The 7,500-nt window shown below is 56.9% G+C and overlaps 9 non-coding genes across 9 annotated transcripts; all 9 read right to left on the bottom strand.

Moving 5' to 3' along the window:
* Positions 1-660: 660 nt before the first annotated feature.
* LOC140412456 (5S ribosomal RNA) lies at positions 661-779 on the bottom strand. Its single transcript, XR_011941650.1, has one exon. It is a non-coding gene; the product is annotated as a 5S ribosomal RNA (ribosomal RNA).
* Positions 780-1,473: 694 nt separating this feature from the next.
* Positions 1,474-1,592, bottom strand: LOC140415806 (5S ribosomal RNA). The gene has a single exon (XR_011944713.1). It is a non-coding gene; the product is annotated as a 5S ribosomal RNA (ribosomal RNA).
* A 694-nt stretch (positions 1,593-2,286) lies between these two features.
* On the bottom strand, positions 2,287-2,405 carry LOC140412457 (5S ribosomal RNA). Its single transcript, XR_011941651.1, has one exon. It is a non-coding gene; the product is annotated as a 5S ribosomal RNA (ribosomal RNA).
* A 694-nt stretch (positions 2,406-3,099) lies between these two features.
* On the bottom strand, positions 3,100-3,218 carry LOC140412459 (5S ribosomal RNA). Its single transcript, XR_011941653.1, has one exon. It is a non-coding gene; the product is annotated as a 5S ribosomal RNA (ribosomal RNA).
* A 690-nt stretch (positions 3,219-3,908) lies between these two features.
* LOC140412460 (5S ribosomal RNA) lies at positions 3,909-4,027 on the bottom strand. The gene has a single exon (XR_011941654.1). It is a non-coding gene; the product is annotated as a 5S ribosomal RNA (ribosomal RNA).
* A 694-nt stretch (positions 4,028-4,721) lies between these two features.
* Positions 4,722-4,840, bottom strand: LOC140412461 (5S ribosomal RNA). The gene has a single exon (XR_011941655.1). It is a non-coding gene; the product is annotated as a 5S ribosomal RNA (ribosomal RNA).
* A 693-nt stretch (positions 4,841-5,533) lies between these two features.
* LOC140412462 (5S ribosomal RNA) lies at positions 5,534-5,652 on the bottom strand. The gene has a single exon (XR_011941656.1). It is a non-coding gene; the product is annotated as a 5S ribosomal RNA (ribosomal RNA).
* Positions 5,653-6,346: 694 nt separating this feature from the next.
* Positions 6,347-6,465, bottom strand: LOC140414581 (5S ribosomal RNA). Its single transcript, XR_011943719.1, has one exon. It is a non-coding gene; the product is annotated as a 5S ribosomal RNA (ribosomal RNA).
* A 694-nt stretch (positions 6,466-7,159) lies between these two features.
* Positions 7,160-7,278, bottom strand: LOC140414168 (5S ribosomal RNA). The gene has a single exon (XR_011943311.1). It is a non-coding gene; the product is annotated as a 5S ribosomal RNA (ribosomal RNA).
* Positions 7,279-7,500: the final 222 nt, after the last annotated feature.

Here is a 7,500-nt window from a genome sequence, read left to right on the forward strand (position 1 = left end):
GCCACCCTAGCACCCTCGCCACTTCTTCTTTCCGGTTGTTTTCAATTTTTTCTCTCTCTTTTTCTACTTCTACTTCTACTTCTCCTCCTCTTTCTCTCCTTCTCCTGCTAATTCTAGCCTATATGCCTGATACTCGCTCCCCTTCATGCCGTCCCCACCTAGCTCTCTTTTTTCTTCTCCACCTCCCCAAGGAAAACTGCAAGCCCCGCCCACCTCACACCAGCCTGCCGCCTGCACGCTGCTGCCTTTCCACATTGCAACGCTGCGCACTTCTCTCAGCACAGCCAGCACAAGGGTCAGGCAGGCAATGCAAGCCAGCTCTCTCTTCCTTCGCTTTCCACACCAGCCCCAATGCCACAACTTGCATTCATGCGGCGCCTTCAGGCTAGGAGAGAGAACGTCCTGCCGACACACTGGCTTGCGGCCACACGGGCCAGCTGGCGTGCCCATCAAAGTGCAGCACGCCAAGGCACCCAACCGTGCTGCGTTGCAAAGGCCCGGCAAAGCTGCAGCAGCTGAATGGCCCGACCAAGCCGCCTGCCTGAGTTGAGCCCGCAGGCAAGTGTTGGGAGGAATGGCGAGGACGCAGAGAGCAGCAAAAGGTTGGCCTGCCTCTGGTGTGGAGAGTGCTTGGCGTGAGCAGTCTCTGCTGGCCGCAAAAGCCTACTGCACCTGGTATTCCCAGGCGGTCTCCCATCCAAGTACTAACCAGGCCTGAGTCTGCTTAGCTTCCGAGATCAGACGAGATCGGGCGTTTTCAGACTAGTATGGCCGTAGGCATCTGCAGCACCGTCTTCTCGCCTATTCAAGCTGGCCACCCTAGCACCCTCGCCACTTCTTCTTTCCGGTTGTTTTCAGTTTTTTCTCTCTCTTTTTCTACTTCTACTTCTACTTCTCCTCCTCTTTCTCTCCTTCTCCTGCTAATTCTAGCCTATATGCCTGATACTCGCTCCCCTTCATGCCATCCCCACCGAGCTCTCTTTTTTCTTCTCCACCTCCTCAAGGAAAACTGCAAGCCCCGCCTACCTCACACCAGCCTGCCGCCTGCACGCTGCTGCCTTTCCACATTGCAACGCTGCGCACTTCTCTCAGCACAGCCAGCACAAGGGTCAGGCAGGCAATGCAAGCCAGCTCTCTCTTCCTTCGCTTTCCACACCAGCCCCAATGCCACAACTTGCATTCATGCGGCGCCTTCAGGCTAGGAGAGAGAACGTCCTGCCGACACACTGGCTTGCGGCCACACGGGCCAGCTGGCGTGCCCATCAAAGTGCAGCACACCAAGGCACACAACCGTGCTGCGTTGCAAAGGCCCGGCAAAGCTGCAGCAGCTGAATGGCCCGACCAAGCCACCTGCCTGAGTTGAGCCCGCAGGCAAGTGTTGGGAGGAATGGCGAGGACGCAGAGAGCAGCAAAAGGTTGGCCTGCCTCTGGTGTGGAGAGTGCTTGGCGTGAGCAGTCACTGCTGGCCGCAAAAGCCTACTGCACCTGGTATTCCCAGGCGGTCTCCCATCCAAGTACTAACCAGGCCTGAGTCTGCTTAGCTTCCGAGATCAGACGAGATCGGGCGTTTTCAGACTAGTATGGCAGTAGGCATCTGCAGCACCGTCTTCTCGCCTATTCAAGCTGGCCACCCTAGCACCCTCGCCACTTCTTCTTTCCGGTTGTTTTCAGTTTTTTCTCTCTCTTTTTCTACTTCTACTTCTACTTCTCCTCCTCTTTCTCTCCTTCTCCTGCTAATTCTAGCCTATATGCCTGATACTCGCTCCCCTTCATGCCATCCCCACCGAGCTCTCTTTTTTCTTCTCCACCTCCTCAAGGAAAACTGCAAGCCCCGCCTACCTCACACCAGCCTGCCGCCTGCACGCTGCTGCCTTTCCACATTGCAACGCTGCGCACTTCTCTCAGCACAGCCAGCACAAGGGTCAGGCAGGCAATGCAAGCCAGCTCTCTCTTCCTTCGCTTTCCACACCAGCCCCAATGCCACAACTTGCATTCATGCGGCGCCTTCAGGCTAGGAGAGAGAACGTCCTGCCGACACACTGGCTTGCGGCCACACGGGCCAGCTGGCGTGCCCATCAAAGTGCAGCACGCCAAGGCACACAACCGTGCTGCGTTGCAAAGGCCCGGCAAAGCTGCAGCAGCTGAATGGCCCGACCAAGCCGCCTGCCTGAGTTGAGCCCGCAGGCAAGTGTTGGGAGGAATGGCGAGGACGCAGAGAGCAGCAAAAGGTTGGCCTGCCTCTGGTGTGGAGAGTGCTTGGCGTGAGCAGTCACTGCTGGCCGCAAAAGCCTACTGCACCTGGTATTCCCAGGCGGTCTCCCATCCAAGTACTAACCAGGCCTGAGTCTGCTTAGCTTCCGAGATCAGACGAGATCGGGCGTTTTCAGACTAGTATGGCCGTAGGCATCTGCAGCACCGTCTTCTCGCCTATTCAAGCTGGCCACCCTAGCACCCTCGCCACTTCTTCTTTCCGGTTGTTTTCAATTTTTTCTCTCTCTTTTTCTACTTCTACTTCTACTTCTCCTCCTCTTTCTCTCCTTCTCCTGCTAATTCTAGCCTATATGCCTGATACTCGCTCCCCTTCATGCCGTCCCCACCTAGCTCTCTTTTTTCTTCTCCACCTCCCCAAGGAAAACTGCAAGCCCCGCCCACCTCACACCAGCCTGCCGCCTGCACGCTGCTGCCTTTCCACATTGCAACGCTGCGCACTTCTCTCAGCACAGCCAGCACAAGGGTCAGGCAGGCAATGCAAGCCAGCTCTCTCTTCCTTCGCTTTCCACACCAGCCCCAATGCCACAACTTGCATTCATGCGGCGCCTTCAGGCTAGGAGAGAGAACGTCCTGCCGACACACTGGCTTGCGGCCACACGGGCCAGCTGGCGTGCCCATCAAAGTGCAGCACGCCAAGGCACACAACCGTGCTGCGTTGCAAAGGCCCGGCAAAGCTGCAGCAGCTGAATGGCCCGACCAAGCCGCCTGCCTGAGTTGAGCCCGCAGGCAAGTGTTGGGAGGAATGGCGAGGACGCAGAGAGCAGCAAAAGGTTGGCCTGCCTCTGGTGTGGAGAGTGCTTGGCGTGAGCAGTCACTGCTGGCCGCAAAAGCCTACTGCACCTGGTATTCCCAGGCGGTCTCCCATCCAAGTACTAACCAGGCCTGAGTCTGCTTAGCTTCCGAGATCAGACGAGATCGGGCGTTTTCAGACTAGTATGGCCGTAGGCATCTGCAGCACCGTCTTCTCGCCTATTCAAGCTGGCCACCCTAGCACCCTCGCCACTTCTTCTTTCCGGTTGTTTTCAATTTTTTCTCTCTCTTTTTCTACTTCTACTTCTACTTCTCCTCCTCTTTCTCTCCTTCTCCTGCTAATTCTAGCCTATATGCCTGATACTCGCTCCCCTTCATGCCGTCCCCACCTAGCTCTCTTTTTTCTTCTCCACCTCCCCAAGGAAAACTGCAAGCCCCGCCCACCTCACACCAGCCTGCCGCCTGCACGCTGCTGCCTTTCCACATTGCAACGCTGCACACTTCTCTCAGCACAGCCAGCACAAGGGTCAGGCAGGCAATGCAAGCCAGCTCTCTCTTCCTTCGCTTTCCACACCAGCCCCAATGCCACAACTTGCATTCATGCGGCGCCTTCAGGCTAGGAGAACGTCCTGCCGACACACTGGCTTGCGGCCACACGGGCCAGCTGGCGGGCCCATCAAAGTGCAGCACGCCAAGGCACCCAACCGTGCTGCGTTGCAAAGGCCCGGCAAAGCTGCAGCAGCTGAATGGCCCGACCAAGCCGCCTGCCTGAGTTGAGCCCGCAGGCAAGTGTTGGGAGGAATGGCGAGGACGCAGAGAGCAGCAAAAGGTTGGCCTGCCTCTGGTGTGGAGAGTGCTTGGCGTGAGCAGTCTCTGCTGGCCGCAAAAGCCTACTGCACCTGGTATTCCCAGGCGGTCTCCCATCCAAGTACTAACCAGGCCTGAGTCTGCTTAGCTTCCGAGATCAGACGAGATCGGGCGTTTTCAGACTAGTATGGCCGTAGGCATCTGCAGCACCGTCTTCTCGCCTATTCAAGCTGGCCACCCTAGCACCCTCGCCACTTCTTCTTTCCGGTTGTTTTCAATTTTTTCTCTCTCTTTTTCTACTTCTACTTCTACTTCTCCTCCTCTTTCTCTCCTTCTCCTGCTAATTCTAGCCTATATGCCTGATACTCGCTCCCCTTCATGCCGTCCCCACCTAGCTCTCTTTTTTCTTCTCCACCTCCCCAAGGAAAACTGCAAGCCCCGCCCACCTCACACCAGCCTGCCGCCTGCACGCTGCTGCCTTTCCACATTGCAACGCTGCGCACTTCTCTCAGCACAGCCAGCACAAGGGTCAGGCAGGCAATGCAAGCCAGCTCTCTCTTCCTTCGCTTTCCACACCAGCCCCAATGCCACAACTTGCATTCATGCGGCGCCTTCAGGCTAGGAGAGAGAACGTCCTGCCGACACACTGGCTTGCGGCCACACGGGCCAGCTGGCGTGCCCATCAAAGTGCAGCACGCCAAGGCACACAACCGTGCTGCGTTGCAAAGGCCCGGCAAAGCTGCAGCAGCTGAATGGCCCGACCAAGCCGCCTGCCTGAGTTGAGCCCGCAGGCAAGTGTTGGGAGGAATGGCGAGGACGCAGAGAGCAGCAAAAGGTTGGCCTGCCTCTGGTGTGGAGAGTGCTTGGCGTGAGCAGTCTCTGCTGGCCGCAAAAGCCTACTGCACCTGGTATTCCCAGGCGGTCTCCCATCCAAGTACTAACCAGGCCTGAGTCTGCTTAGCTTCCGAGATCAGACGAGATCGGGCGTTTTCAGACTAGTATGGCCGTAGGCATCTGCAGCACCGTCTTCTCGCCTATTCAAGCTGGCCACCCTAGCACCCTCGCCACTTCTTCTTTCCGGTTGTTTTCAGTTTTTTCTCTTCTTTTTCTACTTCTACTTCTACTTCTCCTCCTCTTTCTCTCCTTCTCCTGCTAATTCTAGCCTATATGCCTGATACTCGCTCCCCTTCATGCCATCCCCACCGAGCTCTCTTTTTTCTTCTCCACCTCCTCAAGGAAAACTGCAAGCCCCGCCTACCTCACACCAGCCTGCCGCCTGCACGCTGCTGCCTTTCCACATTGCAACGCTGCGCACTTCTCTCAGCACAGCCAGCACAAGGGTCAGGCAGGCAATGCAAGCCAGCTCTCTCTTCCTTCGCTTTCCACACCAGCCCCAATGCCACAACTTGCATTCATGCGGCGCCTTCAGGCTAGGAGAGAGAACGTCCTGCCGACACACTGGCTTGCGGCCACACGGGCCAGCTGGCGTGCCCATCAAAGTGCAGCACGCCAAGGCACACAACCGTGCTGCGTTGCAAAGGCCCGGCAAAGCTGCAGCAGCTGAATGGCCCGACCAAGCCGCCTGCCTGAGTTGAGCCCGCAGGCAAGTGTTGGGAGGAATGGCGAGGACGCAGAGAGCAGCAAAAGGTTGGCCTGCCTCTGGTGTGGAGAGTGCTTGGCGTGAGCAGTCACTGCTGGCCGCAAAAGCCTACTGCACCTGGTATTCCCAGGCGGTCTCCCATCCAAGTACTAACCAGGCCTGAGTCTGCTTAGCTTCCGAGATCAGACGAGATCGGGCGTTTTCAGACTAGTATGGCCGTAGGCATCTGCAGCACCGTCTTCTCGCCTATTCAAGCTGGCCACCCTAGCACCCTCGCCACTTCTTCTTTCCGGTTGTTTTCAGTTTTTTCTCTCTCTTTTTCTACTTGTACTTCTACTTCTCCTCCTCTTTCTCTCCTTCTCCTGCTAATTCTAGCCTATATGCCTGATACTCGCTCCCCTTCATGCCATCCCCACCGAGCTCTCTTTTTTCTTCTCCACCTCCTCAAGGAAAACTGCAAGCCCCGCCTACCTCACACCAGCCTGCCGCCTGCACGCTGCTGCCTTTCCACATTGCAACGCTGCGCACTTCTCTCAGCACAGCCAGCACAAGGGTCAGGCAGGCAATGCAAGCCAGCTCTCTCTTCCTTCGCTTTCCACACCAGCCCCAATGCCACAACTTGCATTCATGCGGCGCCTTCAGGCTAGGAGAGAGAACGTCCTGCCGACACACTGGCTTGCGGCCACACGGGCCAGCTGGCGTGCCCATCAAAGTGCAGCACGCCAAGGCACACAACCGTGCTGCGTTGCAAAGGCCCGGCAAAGCTGCAGCAGCTGAATGGCCCGACCAAGCCGCCTGCCTGAGTTGAGCCCGCAGGCAAGTGTTGGGAGGAATGGCGAGGACGCAGAGAGCAGCAAAAGGTTGGCCTGCCTCTGGTGTGGAGAGTGCTTGGCGTGAGCAGTCACTGCTGGCCGCAAAAGCCTACTGCACCTGGTATTCCCAGGCGGTCTCCCATCCAAGTACTAACCAGGCCTGAGTCTGCTTAGCTTCCGAGATCAGACGAGATCGGGCCTTTTCAGACTAGTATGGCCGTAGGCATCTGCAGCACCGTCTTCTCGCCTATTCAAGCTGGCCACCCTAGCACCCTCGCCACTTCTTCTTTCCGGTTGTTTTCAATTTTTTCTCTCTCTTTTTCTACTTCTACTTCTACTTCTCCTCCTCTTTCTCTCCTTCTCCTGCTAATTCTAGCCTATATGCCTGATACTCGCTCCCCTTCATGCCGTCCCCACCTAGCTCTCTTTTTTCTTCTCCACCTCCCCAAGGAAAACTGCAAGCCCCGCCCACCTCACACCAGCCTGCCGCCTGCACGCTGCTGCCTTTCCACATTGCAACGCTGCGCACTTCTCTCAGCACAGCCAGCACAAGGGTCAGGCAGGCAATGCAAGCCAGCTCTCTCTTCCTTCGCTTTCCACACCAGCCCCAATGCCACAACTTGCATTCATGCGGCGCCTTCAGGCTAGGAGAGAGAACGTCCTGCCGACACACTGGCTTGCGGCCACACGGGCCAGCTGGCGTGCCCATCAAAGTGCAGCACGCCAAGGCACACAACCGTGCTGCGTTGCAAAGGCCCGGCAAAGCTGCAGCAGCTGAATGGCCCGACCAAGCCGCCTGCCTGAGTTGAGCCCGCAGGCAAGTGTTGGGAGGAATGGCGAGGACGCAGAGAGCAGCAAAAGGTTGGCCTGCCTCTGGTGTGGAGAGTGCTTGGCGTGAGCAGTCTCTGCTGGCCGCAAAAGCCTACTGCACCTGGTATTCCCAGGCGGTCTCCCATCCAAGTACTAACCAGGCCTGAGTCTGCTTAGCTTCCGAGATCAGACGAGATCTGGCGTTTTCAGACTAGTATGGCCGTAGGCATCTGCAGCACCGTCTTCTCGCCTATTCAAGCTGGCCACCCTAGCACCCTCGCCACTTCTTCTTTCCGGTTGTTTTCAGTTTTTTCTCTCTCTTTTTCTACTTCTACTTCTACTTCTCCTCCTCTTTCTCTCCTTCTCCTGCTAATTCTAGCCTATATGCCTGATACTCGCTCCCCTTCATGCCATCCCCACCGAGCTCTCTTTTTTCTTCTCCACCTCCTC

The sequence above is a fragment of the Scyliorhinus torazame genome, chromosome 4, assembly GCF_047496885.1.
Source record: "Scyliorhinus torazame isolate Kashiwa2021f chromosome 4, sScyTor2.1, whole genome shotgun sequence".
NCBI lineage: Eukaryota > Metazoa > Chordata > Chondrichthyes > Carcharhiniformes > Scyliorhinidae > Scyliorhinus > Scyliorhinus torazame.